We start from the raw sequence: 21577 nt of genomic DNA, 5'->3' as shown, positions 1-21577 counted from the left end.
TGCAAAGAGCTGCGCATTGGAAAATTCAGGGCTATGCCGTGTAGATGATGGCCTAACAGGAGGCTTTAAAATTTTCTTTCTAGTGTCCTTCGTTTGGGAGAAAAATGCAAAGGTACAAGACAGCTTTTCCTTGCCAATATCTCTCTTTTGCAAAGAGCTGCGCATTGGAAAATTCAGGGCTATGCCGTGTAGATGATGGCCTAACAGGAGGCTTTAAAATTTTCTTTCTAGTATCCTTCGTTTGGGAGAAAAATGCAAAGGTACAAGACAGCATTTCCTTGCCAATATCTCTCTTTTGCAAAGAGCTACGCATTGGAAAATTCAGGGCTATACCGTGTAGATGAAGCACTAACAGGAGGCTTTAAAATTTTCATTCTAGTGTCCTTCGTTTGGGAGAAAAATCCATTGGTACAAGACAGCTTTTCCTTGCCAATATCTCTCTTTTGCACAAAGCTGCGCATTGGAAAATTCAGGGCTATGCCGTGTAGATGATGGCCTAACAGGAGGCTTTAAAATTTTCTTTGTAGTGTCCTTCGTTTGGGAGAAAAATGCAAAGGTACAAGACAGCTTTTCCTTGCCAATATCTCTCTTTTGCAAAGAGCTGCGCATTGGAAAATTCAGGGCTATACCGTGTAGATAAAGCACTAACAGGAGGCTTTAAAATTTTCATTCTAGTGTCCTTCGTTTGGGAGAAAAATGTAAAGGTACAAGACAGCTTTTCCTTGCCAATATCTCTCTTTTGCAAAGAGCTGCGCATTGGAAAATTCAGGGCTATGCCCTGTAGATGATGGCCTAACAGGAGGCTTTAAAATTTTCTTTCTAGTGTCCTTCGTTTGGGAGAAAAATGCAAAGGTACAAGACAGCTTTTCCTTGCCAATATCTCTCTTTTGCAAAGAGCTGCGCATTGGAAAATTCAGGGCTATGCCGTGTAGATGATGGCCTAACAGAAGGCTTTAAAATTTTCTTTCTAGTGTCCTTCGTTTGGGAGAAAAATGCAAAGGTACAAGACAGCTTTTCCTTGCCAATATCTCTCTTTTGCAAAGAGCTGCGCATTGGAAAATTCAGGGCTATGCCGTGTAGATGATGGCCTAACTGGAGGCTTTAAAATTTTCTTTCTAGTGTCCTTCGTTTGGGAGAAAAATGCAAAGGTACAAGACAGCTTTTCCTTGCCAATATCTCTCTTTTGCAAAGAGCTGCGCATTGGAAAATTCAGGGCTATGCCGTGTAGATGATGGCCTAACAGGAGGCTTTAAAATTTTCTTTCTAGTGTCCTTCGTTTGGGAGAAAAATGCAAAGGTACAAGACAGCTTTTCCTTGCCAATATCTCTCTTTTGCAAAGAGCTGCGCATTGGAAAATTCAGGGCTATGCCGTGTAGATGATGGCCTAACAGGAGGCTTTAAAATTTTCTTTCTAGTGTCCTTCGTTTGGGAGAAAAATGCAAAGGTACAAGACAGCATTTCCTTGCCAATATCTCTCTTTTGCAAAGAGCTGCGCATTGGAAAATTCAGGGCTATGCCGTGTAGATGATGGCCTAACAGGAGGCTTTAAAATTTTCTTTCTAGTGTCCTTCGTTTGGGAGAAAAATGCAAAGGTACAAGACAGCTTTTCCTTGCCAATATCTCTCTTTTGCAAAGAGCTGCGCATTGGAAAATTCAGGGCTATGCCGTGTAGATGATGGCCTAACAGGAGGCTTTAAAATTTTCTTTCTAGTGTCCTTCGTTTGGGAGAAAAATGCAAAGGTACAAGACAGCATTTCCTTGCCAATATCTCTCTTTTGCAAAGAGCTACGCATTGGAAAATTCAGGGCTATACCGTGTAGATGAAGCACTAACAGGAGGCTTTAAAATTTTCATTCTAGTGTCCTTCGTTTGGGAGAAAAATCCATTGGTACAAGACAGCTTTTCCTTGCCAATATCTCTCTTTTGCACAAAGCTGCGCATTGGAAAATTCAGGGCTATGCCGTGTAGATGATGGCCTAACAGGAGGCTTTAAAATTTTCTTTGTAGTGTCCTTCGTTTGGGAGAAAAATGCAAAGGTACAAGACAGCTTTTCCTTGCCAATATCTCTCTTTTGCAAAGAGCTGCGCATTGGAAAATTCAGGGCTATGCCGTGTAGATGATGGCCTAACTGGAGGCTTTAAAATTTTCTTTCTAGTGTCCTTCGTTTGGGAGAAAAATGCAAAGGTACAAGACAGCTTTTCCTTGCCAATATCTCTCTTTTGCAAAGAGCTGCGCATTGGAAAATTCAGGGCTATGCCGTGTAGATGATGGCCTAACAGGAGGCTTTAAAATTATCTTTCTAGTGTCCTTCGTTTGGGAGAAAAATGCAAAGGTACAAGACAGCTTTTCCTTGCCAATATCTCTCTTTTGCAAAGAGCTACGCATTGGAAAATTCAGGGCTATACCGTGTAGATGAAGCACTAACAGGAGGCTTTAAAATTTTCATTCTAGTGTCCTTCGTTTGGGAGAAAAATCCAATGGTACAAGACAGCTTTTCCTTGCCAATATCTCTCTTTTGCAAAGAGCTGCGCATTGGAAAATTCAGGGCTATGCCGTGTAGATGATGGCCTAACAGGAGGCTTTAAAATTTTCTTTCTAGTGTCCTTCGTTTGGGAGAAAAACGCAAAGGTACAAGACAGCTTTTCCTTGCCAATATCTCTCTTTTGCAAAGAGCTGCGCATTGGAAAATTCTGGGCTATGCCGTGTAGATGATGGCCTAACAGGAGGCTTTACAATTTTATTTCTAGTGTCCTTCGTTTGGGAGAAAAATGCAAAGGTACAAGACAGCTTTTCCTTGCCAATATCTCTCTTTTGCAAAGAGCTACGCATTGGAAAATTGAGGGCTATACCATGTAGATGAAGCACTAACAGGAGGCTTTAAAATTTTCATTCTAGTGTCCTTCGTTTTGGAGAAAAATCCAATGGTACAAGACAGTTTTTCCTTGCCAATATCTCTCTTTTACAAAGAGCTGCGCATTGGAAAATTCAGGGCTATGCCGTGTAGATGATGGCCTAACAGGAGGCTTTAAAATGTTCTTTCTAGTTTCCTTCGTTTGGGAGAAAAATGCAAAGGTACAAGACAGCTTTTCCTTGCCAATATCTCTCTTTTGCAAAGAGCTACGCATTGGAAAATTCAGGGCTATACCGTGTAGATGAAGCACTAACAGGAGGCTTTAAAATTTTCATTCTAGTGTCCTTCATTTGGGAGAAAAATCCATTGGTACAAGACAGCTTTTCCTTGCCAATATCTCTCTTTTGCACAAAGCTGCGCATTGGAAAATTCAGGGCTATGCCGTGTAGATGATGGCCTAACAGGAGGCTTTAAAATTTTCTTTGTAGTGTCCTTCGTTTGGGAGAAAAATGCAAAGGTACAAGACAGCTTTTCCTTGCCAATATCTCTCTTTTGCAAAGAGCTGCGCATTGGAAAATTCAGGGCTATGCCGTGTAGATGATGGCCTAACAGGAGGCTTTAAAATTTTCTTTCTAGTGTCCTTCGTTTGGGAGAAAAATGCAAAGGTACAAGACAACTTTTCCTTGCCAATATCTCTCTTTTGCAAAGAGCTGCGCATTGGAAAATTCAGGGCTATGCCGTGTAGATGATGGCCTAACAGGAGGCTTTAAAATTTTATTTCTAGTGTCCTTCGTTTGGGAGAAAAATGCAAAGGTACAAGACAGCTTTTCCTTGCCAATATCTCTCTTTTGCAAAGAGCTACGCATTGGAAAATTCAGGGCTATACCGTGTAGATGAAGCACTAACAGGAGGCTTTAAAATTTTCATTCTAGTGTCCTTCGTTTGGGAGAAAAATCCAATGGTACAAGACAGCTTTTCCTTGCCAATATCTCTCTTTTGCAAAGAGCTGCGCATTGGAAAATTCAGGGCTATGCCGTGTAGATGATGGCCTAACAGGAGGCTTTAAAATTTTCTTTCTAGTGTCCTTCGTTTGGGTGAAAAATGCAAAGGTACAAGACAGCTTTTCCTTGCCAATATCTCTCTTTTGCAAAGAGCTGCGCATTGGAAAATTCAGGGCTATGCCGTGTAGATGATGGCCTAACAGGAGGTTTTAAAATTTTCTTTCTAGTGTCCTTCGTTTGGGAGAAAAATGCAAAGGTACAAGACAGCTTTTCCTTGCCAATATCTCTCTTTTGCAAAGAGCTGCGCATTGGAAAATTCAGGGCTATGCCGTGTAGATGATGGCCTAACAGGAGGCTTTAAAATTTTCTTTCTAGTGTCCTTCGTTTGGGAGAAAAACGCAAAGGTACAAGACAGCTTTTCCTTGCCAATATCTCTCTTTTGCAAAGAGCTGCGCATTGGAAAATTCAGGGCTATGCCGTGTAGATGATGGCCTAACAGGAGGCTTTACAATTTTATTTCTAGTGTCCTTCGTTTGGGAGAAAATGCAAAGGTACAAGACAGCTTTTCCTTGCCAATATCTCTCTTTTGCAAAGAGCTACGCATTGGAAAATTCAGGGCTATACCATGTAGATGAAGCACTAACAGGAGGCTTTAAAATTTTCATTCTAGTGTCCTTCGTTTGGGAGAAAAACGCAAAGGTACAAGACAGCTTTTCCTTGCCAATATCTCTCTTTTGCAAAGAGCTGCGCATTGGAAAATTCAGGGCTATGCGGTGTAGATGATGGCCTAACAGGAGGCTTTACAATTTTATTTCTAGTGTCCTTCGTTTGGGAGAAAATGCAAAGGTACAAGACAGCTTTTCCTTGCCAATATCTCTCTTTTGCAAAGAGCTACGCATTGGAAAATTCAGGGCTATACCATGTAGATGAAGCACTAACAGGAGGCTTTAAAATTTTCATTCTAGTGTCCTTCGTTTGGGAGAAAAATCCAATGGTACAAGACAGTTTTTCCTTGCCAATATCTCTCTTTTACAAAGAGCTGCGCATTGGAAAATTCAGGGCTATGCCGTGTAGATGATGGCCTAACAGGAGGCTTTAAAATTTTCATTCTAGTTTCCTTCGTTTGGGAGAAAAATGCAAAGGTACAAGACAGCTTTTCCTTGCCAATATCTCTCTTTTGCAAAGAGCTGCTCATTGGAAAATTCAGGGCTATGCCGTGTAGATGATGGCCTAACAGGAGGCTTTAAAATTTTATTTCTAGTGTCCTTCGTTTGGGAGAAAAATGCAAAGGTACAAGACAGCTTTTCCTTGCCAATATCTCTCTTTTGCAAAGAGCTGCGCATTGGAAAATTCAGGGCTATGCCGTGTAGATGATGGCCTAACAGGAGGCTTTAAAATTTTCTTTCTAGTGTCCTTCGTTTGGGAGAAAAATGCAAAGGTACAAGACAGCTTTTCCTTGCCAATATCTCTCTTTTGCAAAGAGCTGCGCATTGGAAAATTCAGGGCTATGCCGTGTAGATGATGGCCTAACAGGGGGGCAGATGTATTAACCTGGAGAAGGCATAAGGAAGTGATAAACCAGTGATATGTGCAAGGTGATAAAGGCACCAGCCAATCAGATCCTAACTGTTAATTTACATATTGGAGCTGATTGGCTGGTGCCTTTATCACCTTGCACATATCACTGGTTTATCACTTCCTTATGCCTCCTCCAGGTTAATACATCTGCCCCAGGAGGCTTTAAATTTTTCTTTCTAGTGTCCTTCGTTTGGGAGAAAAATGCAAAGGTACAAGACAGCTTTTCCTTGCCAATATCTCTCTTTTGCAAAGAGCTGCGCATTGGAAAATTCAGGGCTATGCCGTGTAGATGATGGCCTAAGAGGAGGCTTTAAAATTTTCTTTCTAGTGTCCTTCGTTTGGGAGAAAAATGCAAAGGTACAAGACAGCTTTTCCTTGCCAATATCTCTCTTTTGCAAAGAGCTACGCATTGGAAAATTCAGGGCTATACCGTGTAGATAAAGCACTAACAGGAGGCTTTAAAATTTTCATTCTAGTGTCCTTCGTTTGGGAGAAAAATGTAAAGGTACAAGACAGCTTTTCCTTGCCAATATCTCTCTTTTGCAAAGAGCTGCGCATTGGAAAATTCAGGGCTATGCCCTGTAGATGATGGCCTAACAGGAGGCTTTAAAATTTTCTTTCTAGTGTCCTTCGTTTGGGAGAAAAATGCAAAGGTACAAGACAGCTTTTCCTTGCCAATATCTCTCTTTTGCAAAGAGCTGCGCATTGGAAAATTCAGGGCTATGCCGTGTAGATGATGGCCTAACAGAAGGCTTTAAAATTTTCTTTCTAGTGTCCTTCGTTTGGGAGAAAAATGCAAAGGTACAAGACAGCTTTTCCTTGCCAATATCTCTCTTTTGCAAAGAGCTGCGCATTGGAAAATTCAGGGCTATGCCGTGTAGATGATGGCCTAACTGGAGGCTTTAAAATTTTCTTTCTAGTGTCCTTCGTTTGGGAGAAAAATGCAAAGGTACAAGACAGCTTTTCCTTGCCAATATCTCTCTTTTGCAAAGAGCTGCGCATTGGAAAATTCAGGGCTATGCCGTGTAGATGATGGCCTAACAGGAGGCTTTAAAATTTTCTTTCTAGTGTCCTTCGTTTGGGAGAAAAATGCAAAGGTACAAGACAGCTTTTCCTTGCCAATATCTCTCTTTTGCAAAGAGCTGCGCATTGGAAAATTCAGGGCTATGCCGTGTAGATGATGGCCTAACAGGAGGCTTTAAAATTTTCTTTCTAGTGTCCTTCGTTTGGGAGAAAAATGCAAAGGTACAAGACAGCATTTCCTTGCCAATATCTCTCTTTTGCAAAGAGCTGCGCATTGGAAAATTCAGGGCTATGCCGTGTAGATGATGGCCTAACAGGAGGCTTTAAAATTTTCTTTGTAGTGTCCTTCGTTTGGGAGAAAAATGCAAAGGTACAAGACAGCTTTTCCTTGCCAATATCTCTCTTTTGCAAAGAGCTGCGCATTGGAAAATTCAGGGCTATGCCGTGTAGATGATGGCCTAACAGGAGGCTTTAAAATTTTCTTTCTAGTGTCCTTCGTTTGGGAGAAAAATGCAAAGGTACAAGACAGCATTTCCTTGCCAATATCTCTCTTTTGCAAAGAGCTACGCATTGGAAAATTCAGGGCTATACCGTGTAGATGAAGCACTAACAGGAGGCTTTAAAATTTTCATTCTAGTGTCCTTCGTTTGGGAGAAAAATCCATTGGTACAAGACAGCTTTTCCTTGCCAATATCTCTCTTTTGCACAAAGCTGCGCATTGGAAAATTCAGGGCTATGCCGTGTAGATGATGGCCTAACAGGAGGCTTTAAAATTTTCTTTGTAGTGTCCTTCGTTTGGGAGAAAAATGCAAAGGTACAAGACAGCTTTTCCTTGCCAATATCTCTCTTTTGCAAAGAGCTGCGCATTGGAAAATTCAGGGCTATGCCGTGTAGATGATGGCCTAACTGGAGGCTTTAAAATTTTCTTTCTAGTGTCCTTCGTTTGGGAGAAAAATGCAAAGGTACAAGACAGCTTTTCCTTGCCAATATCTCTCTTTTGCAAAGAGCTGCGCATTGGAAAATTCAGGGCTATGCCGTGTAGATGATGGCCTAACAGGAGGCTTTAAAATTATCTTTCTAGTGTCCTTCGTTTGGGAGAAAAATGCAAAGGTACAAGACAGCTTTTCCTTGCCAATATCTCTCTTTTGCAAAGAGCTACGCATTGGAAAATTCAGGGCTATACCGTGTAGATGAAGCACTAACAGGAGGCTTTAAAATTTTCATTCTAGTGTCCTTCGTTTGGGAGAAAAATCCAATGGTACAAGACAGCTTTTCCTTGCCAATATCTCTCTTTTGCAAAGAGCTGCGCATTGGAAAATTCAGGGCTATGCCGTGTAGATGATGGCCTAACAGGAGGCTTAACAATTTTCTTTCTAGTGTCCTTCGTTTGGGAGAAAAACGCAAAGGTACAAGACAGCTTTTCCTTGCCAATATCTCTCTTTTGCAAAGAGCTACGCATTGGAAAATTCAGGGCTATACCGTGTAGATGAAGCACTAACAGGAGGCTTTAAAATTTTCATTCTAGTGTCCTTCGTTTGGGAGAAAAATCCAATGGTACAAGACAGCTTTTCCTTGCCAATATCTCTCTTTTGCAAAGAGCTGCGCATTGGAAAATTCAGGGCTATGCCGTGTAGATGATGGCCTAACAGGAGGCTTTAAAATTTTCTTTCTAGTGTCCTTCGTTTGGGAGAAAAATGCAAAGGTACAAGACAGCTTTTCCTTGCCAATATCTCTCTTTTGCAAAGAGCTGCGCATTGGAAAATTCAGGGCTATGCCGTGTAGATGATGGCCTAACAGGAGGTTTTAAAATTTCTTTCTAGTGTCCTTCTTTTGGGAGAAAAATGCAAAGGTACAAGACAGCTTTTCCTTGCCAATATCTCTCTTTTGCAAAGAGCTGCGCATTGGAAAATTCAGGGCTATGCCGTGTAGATGATGGCCTAACAGGAGGCTTAACAATTTTCTTTCTAGTGTCCTTCGTTTGGGAGAAAAACGCAAAGGTACAAGACAGCTTTTCCTTGCCAATATCTCTCTTTTGCAAAGAGCTACGCATTGGAAAATTCAGGGCTATACCATGTAGATGAAGCACTAACAGGAGGCTTTAAAATTTTCATTCTAGTGTCCTTCGTTTGGGAGAAAAATCCAATGGTACAAGACAGTTTTTCCTTGCAAATATCTCTCTTTTACAAAGAGCTGCGCATTGGAAAATTCAGGGCTATGCCGTGTAGATGATGGCCTAACAGGAGGCTTTAAAATTTTCTTTCTAGTTTCCTTCGTTTGGGAGAAAAATGCAAAGGTACAAGACAGCTTTTCCTTGCCAATATCTCTCTTTTGCAAAGAGCTGCGCATTGGAAAATTCAGGGCTATGCCGTGTAGATGATGGCCTAACAGGAGGCTTTAAAATTTTATTTCTAGTGTCCTTCGTTTGGGAGAAAAATGCAAAGGTACAGGACAGCTTTTCCTTGCCAATATCTCTCTTTTGCAAAGAGCTACGCATTGGAAAATTCAGGGCTATACCGTGTAGATGATGGCCTCACAGGAGGCTTTAAAATTTTCTTTCTAGTGTCCTTCGTTTGGGAGAAAAATGCAAAGGTACAAGACAGCTTTTCCTTGCCAATATCTCTCTTTTGCAAAGAACTGCGCATTGGAAAATTCAGGGCTATGCCGTGTAGATGATGGCCTAACAGGAGGCTTTAAAATTTTCTTTGTAGTGTCCTTCGTTTGGGAGAAAAATGCAAAGGTACAAGACAGCTTTTCCTTGCCAATATCTCTCTTTTGCAAAGAGCTGCGCATTGGAAAATTCAGGGCTATGCCGTGTAGATGATGGCCTAACTGGAGGCTTTAAAATTTTCTTTCTAGTGTCCTTCGTTTGGGAGAAAAATGCAAAGGTACAAGACAGCTTTTCCTTGCCAATATCTCTCTTTTGCAAAGAGCTACGCATTGGAAAATTCAGGGCTATACCGTGTAGATGAAGCACTAACAGGAGGCTTAAAAATTTTCATTCTAGTGTCCTTCGTTTGGGAGAAAAATCCAATGGTACAAGACAGCTTTACCTTGCCAATATCTCTCTTTCGCAAAGAGCTGCGCATTGGAAAATTCAGGGCTATGCCGTGTAGATGATGGCCTAACAGGAGGCTTTAAAATTTTCTTTCTAGTGTCCTTCGTTTGGGAGAAAAATGCAAAGGTACAAGACAGCTTTTCCTTGCCAATATCTCTCTTTTGCAAAGAGCTGCGCATTGGAAAATTCAGGGCTATGCCGTGTAGATGATGGCCTAACAGGAGGTTTTAAAATTTTCTTTTTAGTGTCCTTCGTTTGGGAGAAAAATGCAAAGGTACAAGACAGCTTTTCCTTGCCAATATCTCTCTTTTGCAAAGAGCTGCGCATTGGAAAATTCAGGGCTATGCCGTGTAGATGATGGCCTAACAGGAGGCTTTAAATTTTTCTTTCTAGTGTCCTTCGTTTGGGAGAAAAACGCAAAGGTACAAGACAGCTTTTCCTTGCCAATATCTCTCTTTTGCAAAGAGCTGCGCATTGGAAAATTCAGGGCTATGCCGTGTAGATGATGGCCTAACAGGAGGCTTTACAATTTTATTTCTAGTGTCCTTCGTTTGGGAGAAAAATGCAAAGGTACAAGACAGCTTTTCCTTGCCAATATCTCTCTTTTGCAAAGAGCTACGCATTGGAAAATTCAGGGCTATACCGTGTAGATGAAGCACTAACAGGAGGCTTTAAAATTTTCTTTCTAGTGTCCTTCATTTGGGAGAAAAATCCATTGGTACAAGACAGCTTTTCCTTGCCAATATCTCTCTTTTGCACAAAGCTGCGCATTGGAAAATTCAGGGCTATGCCGTGTAGATGATTGCCTAACAGGAGGCTTTAAATTTTTCTTTGTAGTGTCCTTCGTTTGGGAGAAAAATGCAAAGGTACAAGACAGCTTTTCCTTGCCAATATCTCTCTTTTGCAAAGAGCTGCGCATTGGAAAATTCAGGGCTATGCCGTGTAGATGATGGCCTAACTGGAGGCTTTAAAATTTTCTTTCTAGTGTCCTTCGTTTGGGAGAAAAATGCAAAGGTACAAGACAGCTTTTCCTTGCCAATATCTCTCTTTTGCAAAGAGCTGCGCATTGGAAAATTCAGGGCTATGCCGTGTAGATGATGGCCTAACTGGAGGCTTTAAAATTTTCTTTCTAGTGTCCTTCGTTTGGGAGAAAAATGCAAAGGTACAAGACAGCTTTTCCTTGCCAATATCTCTCTTTTGCAAAGAGCTACGCATTGGAAAATTCAGGGCTATACCGTGTAGATGAAGCACTAACAGGAGGCTTTAAAATTTTCATTCTAGTGTCCTTCGTTTGGGAGAAAAATGCAAAGGTACAAGACAGCTTTTCCTTGCCAATATCTCTCTTTTGCAAAGAGCTGCGCATTGGAAAATTCAGGGCTATGCCGTGTAGATGATGGCCTAACAGGAGGCTTTAAAATTTTCTTTCTAGTGTCCTTCGTTTGGGAGAAAAATGCAAAGGTACAAGACAGCTTTTCCTTGCCAATATCTCTCTTTTGCAAAGAGCTGCGCATTGGAAAATTTAGGGCTATGCCGTGTAGATGATGGCCTAACAGGAAGCTTTACAATTTTATTTCTAGTGTCCTTCGTTTGGGAGAAAAATGCAAAGGTACAAGACAGCTTTTCCTTGCCAATATCTCTCTTTTGCAAAGAGCTGCGCATTGGAAAATTCAGGGCTATGCCGTGTAGATGATGGCCTAACAGGAGGCTTTAAAATTTTCTTTCTAGTGTCCTTCGTTTGGGAGAAAAATGCAAAGGTACAAGACAGCTTTTCCTTGCCAATATCTCTCTTTTGCAAAGAGCTGCGCATTGGAAAATTTAGGGCTATGCCGTGTAGATGATGGCCTAACAGGAGGCTTTACAATTTTATTTCTAGTGTCCTTCGTTTGGGAGAAAAATGCAAAGGTACAAGACAGCTTTTCCTTGCCAATATCTCTCTTTTGCAAAGAGCTGCGCATTGGAAAATTCAGGGATATGCCGTGTAGATGATGGCCTAACTGGAGGCTTTAAAATTTTCTTTCTAGTGTCCTTCGTTTGGGAGAAAAATGCAAAGGTACAAGACAGCTTTTCCTTGCCAATATCTCTCTTTTGCAAAGAGCTGCGCATTGGAAAATTCAGGGCTATGCCGTGTAGATGATGGCCTAACTGGAGGCTTTAAAATTTTCTTTCTAGTGTCCTTCGTTTGGGAGAAAAATGCAAAGGTACAAGACAGCTTTTCCTTGCCAATATCTCTCTTTTGCAAAGAGCTACGCATTGGAAAATTCAGGGCTATACCGTGTAGATGATGGCACTAACAGGAGGCTTTAAAATTTTCATTCTAGTGTCCTTCGTTTGGGAGAAAAATGCAAAGGTACAAGACAGCTTTTCCTTGCCAATATCTCTCTCTTGCAAAGAGCTGCGCATTGGAAAATTCAGGGCTATGCCGTGTAGATGATGGCCTAACAGGAGGCTTTAAAATGTTATTTCTAGTGTCCTTCGTTTGGGAGAAAAATGCAAAGGTACAAGACAGCTTTTCCTTGCCAATATCTCTCTTTTGCAAAGAGCTACGCATTGGAAAATTCAGGGCTATACCATGTAGATGAAGCACTAACAGGAGGCTTTAAAATTTTCATTCTAGTGTCCTTCGTTTGGGAGAAAAATCCAATGGTACAAGACAGTTTTTCCTTGCCAATATCTCTCTTTTACAAAGAGCTGCGCATTGGAAAATTCAGGGCTATGCCGTGTAGATGATGGCCTAACAGGAGGCTTTAAAATTTTCTTTCTAGTTTCCTTCGTTTGGGAGAAAAATGCAAAGGTACAAGACAGCTTTTCCTTGCCAATATCTCTCTTTTGCAAAGAGCTGCGCATTGGAAAATTCAGGGCTATGCCGTGTAGATGATGGCCTAACAGGAGGCTTTAAAATTTTATTTCTAGTTTCCTTCGTTTGGGAGAAAAATGCAAAGGTACAAGACAGCTTTTCCTTGCCAATATCTCTCTTTTGCAAAGAGCTGCGCATTGGAAAATTCAGGGCTATGCCGTGTAGATGATGGCCTAACTGGAGGCTTTAAAATTTTCTTTCTAGTGTCCTTCGTTTGGGAGAAAAATGCAAAGGTACAAGACAGCTTTTCCTTGCCAATATCTCTCTTTTGCAAAGAGCTACGCATTGGAAAATTCAGGGCTATACCGTGTAGATGAAGCACTAACAGGAGGCTTTAAAATTTTCATTCTAGTGTCCTTCGTTTGGGAGAAAAATGCAAAGGTACAAGACAGCTTTTCCTTGCCAATATCTCTCTTTTGCAAAGAGCTGCGCATTGGAAAATTCAGGGCTATGCCGTGTAGATGATGGCCTAACAGGAGGCTTTAAAATTTTCTTTCTAGTGTCCTTCGTTTGGGAGAAAAATGCAAAGGTACAAGACAGCTTTTCCTTGCCAATATCTCTCTTTTGCAAAGAGCTGCGCATTGGAAAATTTAGGGCTATGCCGTGTAGATGATGGCCTAACAGGAGGCTTTACAATTTTATTTCTAGTGTCCTTCGTTTGGGAGAAAAATGCAAAGGTACAAGACAGCTTTTCCTTGCCAATATCTCTCTTTTGCAAAGAGCTGCGCATTGGAAAATTCAGGGCTATGCCGTGTAGATGATGGCCTAACAGGAGGCTTTAAAATGTTATTTCTAGTGTCCTTCGTTTGGGAGAAAAATGCAAAGGTACAAGACAGCTTTTCCTTGCCAATATCTCTCTTTTGCAAAGAGCTACGCATTGGAAAATTCAGGGCTATACCATGTAGATGAAGCACTAACAGGAGGCTTTAAAATTTTCATTCTAGTGTCCTTCGTTTGGGAGAAAAATTCAATGGTACAAGACAGTTTTTCCTTGCCAATATCTCTCTTTTACAAAGAGCTGCGCATTGGAAAATTCAGGGCTATGCCGTGTAGATGATGGCCTAACAGGAGGCTTTAAAATTTTCTTTCTAGTTTCCTTCGTTTGGGAGAAAAATGCAAAGGTACAAGACAGCTTTTCCTTGCCAATATCTCTCTTTTGCAAAGAGCTGCGCATTGGAAAATTCAGGGCTATGCCGTGTAGATGATGGCCTAACTGGAGGCTTTAAAATTTTCTTTCTAGTGTCCTTCGTTTGGGAGAAAAATGCAAAGGTACAAGACAGCTTTTCCTTGCCAATATCTCTCTTTTGCAAAGAGCTACGCATTGGAAAATTCAGGGCTATACCGTGTAGATGAAGCACTAACAGGAGGCTTTAAAATTTTCATTCTAGTGTCCTTCATTTGAGAGAAAAATCCATTGGTACAAGACAGCTTTTCCTTGCCAATATCTCTCTTTTGCACAAAGCTGCGCATTGGAAAATTCAGGGCTATGCCGTGTAGATGATGGCCTAACAGGAGGCTTTAAAATTTTCTTTGTAGTGTCCTTCGTTTGGGAGAAAAATGCAAAGGTACAAGACAGCTTTTCCTTGCCAATATCTCTCTTTTGCAAAGAGCTGCGCATTGGAAAATTCAGGGATATGCCTTGTAGATGATGGCCTAACTGGAGGCTTTAAAATTTTCTTTCTAGTGTCCTTCGTTTGGGAGAAAAATGCAAAGGTACAAGACAGCTTTTCCTTGCCAATATCTCTCTTTTGCAAAGAGCTGCGCATTGGAAAATTCAGGGCTATGCCGTGTAGATGATGGCCTAACTGGAGGCTTTAAAATTTTCTTTCTAGTGTCCTTCGTTTGGGAGAAAAATGCAAAGGTACAAGACAGCTTTTCCTTGCCAATATCTCTCTTTTACAAAGAGCAGCGCATTGGAAAATTCAGGGCTATGCCGTGTAGATGATGGCCTAACAGGAGGCTTTAAAATTTTCTTTCTAGTTTCCTTCGTTTGGGAGAAAAATGCAAAGGTACAAGACAGCTTTTCCTTGCCAATATCTCTCTTTTGCAAAGAGCTACGCATTGGAAAATTCAGGGCTATACCGTGTAGATGAAGCACTAACAGGAGGCTTTAAAATTTTCTTTCTAGTTTCCTTCGTTTGGGAGAAAAATGCAAAGGTACAAGACAGCTTTTCCTTGCCAATATCTCTCTTTTGCAAAGAGCTACGCATTGGAAAATTCAGGGCTATACCATGTAGATGAAGCACTAACAGGAGGCTTTAAAATTTTCATTCTAGTGTCCTTCGTTTGGGAGAAAAATCCAATGGTACAAGACAGTTTTTCCTTGCCAATATCTCTCTTTTACAAAGAGCTGCGCATTGGAAAATTCAGGGCTATGCCGTGTAGATGATGGCCTAACAGGAGGCTTTAAAATTTTCTTTCTAGTTTCCTTCGTTTGGGAGAAAAATGCAAAGGTACAAGACAGCTTTTCCTTGCCAATATCTCTCTTTTGCAAAGAGCTGCGCATTGGAAAATTCAGGGCTATGCCGTGTAGATGATGGCCTAACAGGAGGCTTTAAAATTTTCTTTGTAGTGTCCTTCGTTTGGGAGAAAAATGCAAAGGTACAAGACAGCTTTTCCTTGCCAATATCTCTCTTTTGCAAAGAGCTACGCATTGGAAAATTCAGGGCTATACCGTGTAGATGAAGCACTAACAGGAGGCTTTAAAATTTTCATTCTAGTGTCCTTCATTTGGGAGAAAAATCCATTGGTACAAGACAGCTTTTCCTTGCCAATATCTCTCTTTTGCACAAAGCTGCGCATTGGAAAATTCAGGGCTATGCCGTGTAGATGATGGCCTAACAGGAGGCTTTAAAATTTTCTTTGTAGTGTCCTTCGTTTGGGAGAAAAATGCAAAGGTACAAGACAGCTTTTCCTTGCCAATATCTCTCTTTTGCAAAGAGCTGCGCATTGGAAAATTCAGGGCTATGCCGTGTAGATGATGGCCTAACTGGAGGCTTTAAAATTTTCTTTCTAGTGTCCTTCGTTTGGGAGAAAAATGCAAAGGTACAAGACAGCTTTTCCTTGCCAATATCTCTCTTTTGCAAAGAGCTGCGCATTGGAAACTTCAGGGCTATGCCGTGTAGATTATGGCCTAACAGGAGGCTTTAAAATTTTCATTCTAGTGTCCTTCGTTTGGGAGAAAAATCCAATGGTACAAGACAGTTTTTCCTTGCCAATATCTCTCTTTTACAAAGAGCTGCGCATTGGAAAATTCAGAGCTATGCCGTGTAGATGATGGCCTAACAGGAGGCTTTAAAATTTTCTTTCTAGTTTCCTTCGTTTGGGAGAAAAATGCAAAGGTACAAGACAGCTTTTCCTTGCCAATATCTCTCTTTTGCAAAGAGCTACGCATTGGAAAATTCAGGGCTATACCGTGTAGATGAAGCACTAACAGGAGGCTTTAAAATTTTCATTCTAGTGTCCTTCATTTGGGAGAAAAATCCATTGGTACAAGACAGCTTTTCCTTGCCAATATCTCTCTTTTGCACAAAGCTGCGCATTGGAAAATTCAGGGCTATGCCGTGTAGATGATGGCCTAACAGGAGGCTTTAAAATTTTCTTTGTAGTGTCCTTCGTTTGGGAGAAAAATGCAAAGGTACAAGACAGCTTTTCCTTGCCAATATCTCTCTTTTGCAAAGAGCTGCGCATTGGAAAATTCAGGGCTATGCCGTGTAGATGATGGCCTAACTGGAGGCTTTAAAATTTTCTTTCTAGTGTCCTTCGTTTGGGAGAAAAATGCAAAGGTACAAGACAGCTTTTCCTTGCCAATATCTCTCTTTTGCAAAGAGCTACGCATTGGAAAATTCATGGCTATACCGTGTAGATGAAGCACTAACAGGAGGCTTTAAAATTTTCATTCTAGTGTCCTTCGTTTGGGAGAAAAATCCAATGGTACAAGACAGCTTTTCCTTGCCAATATCTCTCTTTTACAAAGAGCTGCGCATTGGAAAATTCAGGGCTATGCCGTGTAGATGATGGCCTAACAGGAGGCTTTAAAATTTTCTTTCTAGTTTCCTTCGTTTGGGAGAAAAATGCAAAGGTACAAGACAGCTTTTCCTTGCCAATATCTCTCTTTTGCAAAGAGCTGCGCATTGGAAAATTCAGGGCTATGCCGTGTAGATGATGGCCTAACAGGAGGCTTTAAAAATTTATTACTAGTGTCCTTCGTTTGGGAGAAAAATGCAAAGGTACAAGACAGCTTTTCCTTGCCAATATCTCTCTTTTGCAAAGAGCTACGCATTGGAAAATTCAGGGCTATACCGTGTAGATGAAGCACTAACAGGAGGCTTTAAAATTTTCATTCTAGTGTCCTTCATTTGGGAGAAAAATCCATTGGTACAAGACAGCTTTTCCTTGCCAATATCTCTCTTTTGCACAAAGCTGCGCATTGGAAAATTCAGGGCTATGCCGTGTAGATGATGGCCTAACAGGAGGCTTTAAAATTTTCTTTGTAGTGTCCTTCGTTTGGGAGAAAAATGCAAAGGTACAAGACAGCTTTTCCTTGCCAATATCTCTCTTTTGCAAAGAGCTGCGCATTGGAAAATTCAGGGCTATGCCGTGTAGATGATGGCCTAACTGGAGGCTTTAAAATTTTCTTTCTAGTGTCCTTCGTTTGGGAGAAAAATGCAAAGGTACAAGACAGCTTTTCCTTGCCAATATCTCTCTTTTGCAAAGAGCTACGCATTGGAAAATTCATGGCTATACCGTGTAGATGAAGCACTAACAGGAGGCTTTAAAATTTTCATTCTAGTGTCCTTCGTTTGGGAGAAAAATCCAATGGTACAAGACAGCTTTTCCTTGCCAATATCTCTCTTTTACAAAGAGCTGCGCATTGGAAAATTCAGGGCTATGCCGTGTAGATGATGGCCTAACAGGAGGCTTTAAAATTTTCTTTCTAGTTTCCTTCGTTTGGGAGAAAAATGCAAAGGTACAAGACAGCTTTTCCTTGCCAATATCTCTCTTTTGCAAAGAGCTGCGCATTGGAAAATTCAGGGCTATGCCGTGTAGATGATGGCCTAACAGGAGGCTTTAAAAATTTATTACTAGTGTCCTTCGTTTGGGAGAAAAATGCAAAGGTACAAGACAGCTTTTCCTTGCCAATATCTCTCTTTTGCAAAGAGCTACGCATTGGAAAATTCAGGGCTATACCGTGTAGATGAAGCACTAACAGGAGGCTTTAAAATTTTCATTCTAGTGTCCTTCATTTGGGAGAAAAATCCATTGGTACAAGACAGCTTTTCCTTGCCAATATCTCTCTTTTGCACAAAGCTGCGCATTGGAAAATTCAGGGCTATGCCGTGTAGATGATGGCCTAACAGGAGGCTTTAAAATTTTCTTTGTAGTGTCCTTCGCTTGGGAGAAAAATGCAAAGGTACAAGACAGCTTTTCCTTGCCAATATCTCTCTTTTGCAAAGAGTTGCGCATTGGAAAATTCAGGGCTATGCCGTGTAGATGATGGCCTAACTGGAGGCTTTAAAATTTTCTTTCTAGTGTCCTTCGTTTGGGAGAAAAATGCAAAGGTACAAGACAGCTTTTCCTTGCCAATATCTCTCTTTTGCAAAGAACTGCGCATTGGAAAATTCAGGGCTATGCCGTGTAGATGATGGCCTAACAGGAGGCTTTAAAATTTTCTTTCTAGTGTCCTTCGTTTGGGAGAAAAATGCAAAGGTACAAGACAGCTTTTCCTTGCCAATATCTCTCTTTTGCAAAGAGCTGCGCATTGGAAAATTCAGGGCTATGCCGTGTAGATGATGGCCTAACAGGAGGCTTTAAAATTTTCTTTCTAGTGTCCTTCGTTTGGGAAAAAAATGCAAAGGTACAAGACAGCTTTTCCTTGCCAATATCTCTCTTTTGCAAAGAGCTACGCATTGGAAAATTCAGGGCTATACCGTGTAGATGAAGCACTAACAGGAGGCTTTAAAATTTTCATTCTAGTGTCCTTCGTTTGGGAGAAAAATGCAAAGGTACAAGACAGCTTTTCCTTGCCAATATCTCTCTTTTGCAAAGAGCTGCGCATTGGAAAATTCAGGGCTATGCCGTGTAGATGATGGCCTAACAGGAGGCTTTAAAATTTTCTTTCTAGTGTCCTTCGTTTGGGAGAAAAATGCAAAGGTACAAGACAGCTTTTCCTTGCCAATATCTCTCTTTTGCAAAGAGCTGCGCATTGGAAAATTCAGGGCTATGCCGTGTAGATGATGGCCTAACAGGAGGCTTTAAAATTTTCTTTCTAGTGTCCTTCGTTTGGGAGAAAAATCCAATGGTACAAGACAGCTTTTCCTTGCCAATATCTCTCTTTTGCACAAAGCTGCGCATTGGAAAATTCAGGGCTATGCCGTGTAGATGATGGCCTAACAGGAGGCTTTAAAATTTTCTTTCTAGTGTCCTTAGTTTGGGAGAAAAATGCAAAGGTACAAGACAGCTTTTCCTTGCCAATATCTCTCTTTTGCAAAGAGCTGCGCATTGGAAAATTCAGGGCTATGCCGTGTAGATGATGGCCTAACAGGAGGCTTTAAAATTTTCTTTCTAGTGTCCTTCGTTTGGGAGAAAAATGCAAAGGTACAAGACAGCTTTTCCTTGCCAATATCTCTCTTTTGCAAAGAGCTGCGCATTGGAAAATTCAGGGCTATGCCGTGTAGATGATGGCCTAACAGGAGGCTTTAAAAAAAATGTTCTAGTGTCCTTCGTTTGGGAGAAAAATGCAAAGGTACAAGACAGCTTTTCCTTGCCAATATCTCTCTTTTGCAAAGAGCTGCGCATCGGAAAATTCAGGGCAATGCCGTGTAGATGATGTCCTAACAGGAGGCTTTAAAATTTTCTTTCTAGTGTCCTTCGTTTGGGAGAAAAATGCAAAGGTACAAGACAGTTTTTCCTTGCCAATATCTCTCTTTTGCAAAGAGCTGCGCATTGGAAAATTCAGGGCTATGCCGTGTAGATGATGGCCTAACAGGAGGCTTTAAAATTTTCTTTCTAGTGTCCTTCGTTTGGGAGAAAAATGCAAAGGTACAAGACAGCTTTTCCTTGCCAATATCTCTCTTTTGCAAAGAGCTGCGCATTGGAAAATTCAGGGCTATGCCGTGTAGATGATGGCCTAACAGGAGGCTTTAAAATTTTCTTTCTAGTGTCCTTAGTTTGGGAGAAAAATGCAAAGGTACAAGACAGCTTTTCCTTGCCAATATCTCTCTTTTGCAAAGAGCTGCGCATTGGAAAATTCAGGGCTATGCCGTGTAGATGATGGCCTAACAGGAGGCTTTAAAATTTTCTTTCTAGTGTCCTTCGTTTGGGAGAAAAATGCAAAGGTACAAGACAGCTTTTCCTTGCCAATATCTCTCTTTTGCAAAGAGCTGCGCATTGGAAAATTCAGGGCTATGCCGTGTAGATGATGGCCTAACAGGAGGCTTTAAAAAAAATGTTCTAGTGTCCTTCGTTTGGGAGAAAAATGCAAAGGTACAAGACAGCTTTTCCTTGCCAATATCTCTCTTTTGCAAAGAGCTGCGCATCGGAAAATTCAGGGCAATGCCGTGTAGATGATGTCCTAACAGGAGGCTTTAAAATTTTCTTTCTAGTGTCCTTCGTTTGGGAGAAAAATGCAAAGGTACAAGACAGTTTTTCCTTGCCAATATCTCTCTTTTGCAAAGAGCTGCGCATTGGAAAATTCAGGGCTATGCCGTGTAGATGATGGCCTAACAGGAGGCTTTAAAATTTTCTTTCTAGTGTCCTTCGTTTGGGAGAAAAATGCAAAGGTACAAGACAGCTTTTCCTTGCCAATATCTCTCTTTTGCAAAGAGCTGCGCATTGGAAAATTCAGGGCTATGCCGTGTAGATGATGGCCTAACAGGAGGCTTTAAAATTTTCTTTCTAGTGTCCTTCGTTTGGGAGAAAAATGCAAAGGTACAAGACAGCTTTTCCTTGCCAATATCTCTCTTTTGCAAAGAGCTGCGCATTGGAAAATTCAGGGCTATGCCGTGTAGATGATGGCCTAACAGGAGGCTTTAAAAAAAATTTCTAGTGTCCTTCGTTTGGGAGAAAAATGCAAAGGTACAAGACAGCTTTTCCTTGCCAATATCTCTCTTTTGCAAAGAGCTGCGCATTGGAAAATTCAGGGCTATGCCGTGTAGATGATGGCCTAACTGGAGGCTTTAAAATTTTCTTTCTAGTGTCCTTCGTTTGGGAGAAAAATGCAAAGGTATAAGACAGCTTTTCCTTGCCAATATCTCTCTTTTGCAAAGAGCTACGCATTGGAAAATTCAGGGCTATACCGTGTAGATGAAGCACTAACAGGAGGCTTTAAAATTTTCATTCTAGTGTCCTTCGTTTGGGAGAAAAATGCAAAGGTACAAGACAGCTTTTCCTTGCCAATATCTCTCTTTTGCAAAGAGCTGCGCATTGGAAAATTCAGGGCTATGCCGTGTAGATGATGGCCTAACAGGAGGCTTTAAAAAAAATTTCTAGTGTCCTTCGTTTGGGAGAAAAATGCAAAGGTACAAGACAGCTTTTCCTTGCCAATATCTCTCTTTTGCAAAGAGCTGCGCATTGGAAAATTCAGGGCTATGCCGTGTAGATGATGGCCTAACTGGAGGCTTTAAAATTTTCTTTCTAGTGTCCTTCGTTTGGGAGAAAAATGCAAAGGTATAAGACAGCTTTTCCTTGCCAATATCTCTCTTTTGCAAAGAGCTACGCATTGGAAAATTCAGGGCTATACCGTGTAGATGAAGCACTAACAGGAGGCTTTAAAATTTTCATTCTAGTGTCCTTCGTTTGGGAGAAAAATGCAAAGGTACAAGACAGCTTTTCCTTGCCAATATCTCTCTTTTGCAAAGAGCTGCGCATTGGAAAATTCAGGGCTATGCCGTGTAGATGATGGCCTAACAGGAGGCTTTAAAAAAATGTTCTAGTGTCCTTCGTTTGGGAGAAAAATGCAAAGGTACAAGACAGCTTTTCCTTGCCAATATCTCTCTTTTGCAAAGAGCTGCGCATTGGAAAATTCAGGGCTATGCCGTGTAGATGATGGCCTAACAGGGCTGGGGAGGGCCGCTGCTCAGGCACATCTCTGTCAAGTAAAGAAGATTCAACTGAGGCAGCACAAGGGAACTCTCATCTGGGGACAACAACTGCAGGGAGAACACATATTTTCAGATGAACATGGGAGGGCAGAAGGCTGCCTAATACTGAAGCAC

Source organism: Pseudophryne corroboree (assembly GCF_028390025.1).
Source record: "Pseudophryne corroboree isolate aPseCor3 chromosome 7 unlocalized genomic scaffold, aPseCor3.hap2 SUPER_7_unloc_5, whole genome shotgun sequence".
In the NCBI taxonomy this organism is placed as follows: Eukaryota; Metazoa; Chordata; class Amphibia; order Anura; family Myobatrachidae; genus Pseudophryne; species Pseudophryne corroboree.
This window is presented reverse-complemented; position numbering follows the sequence as displayed.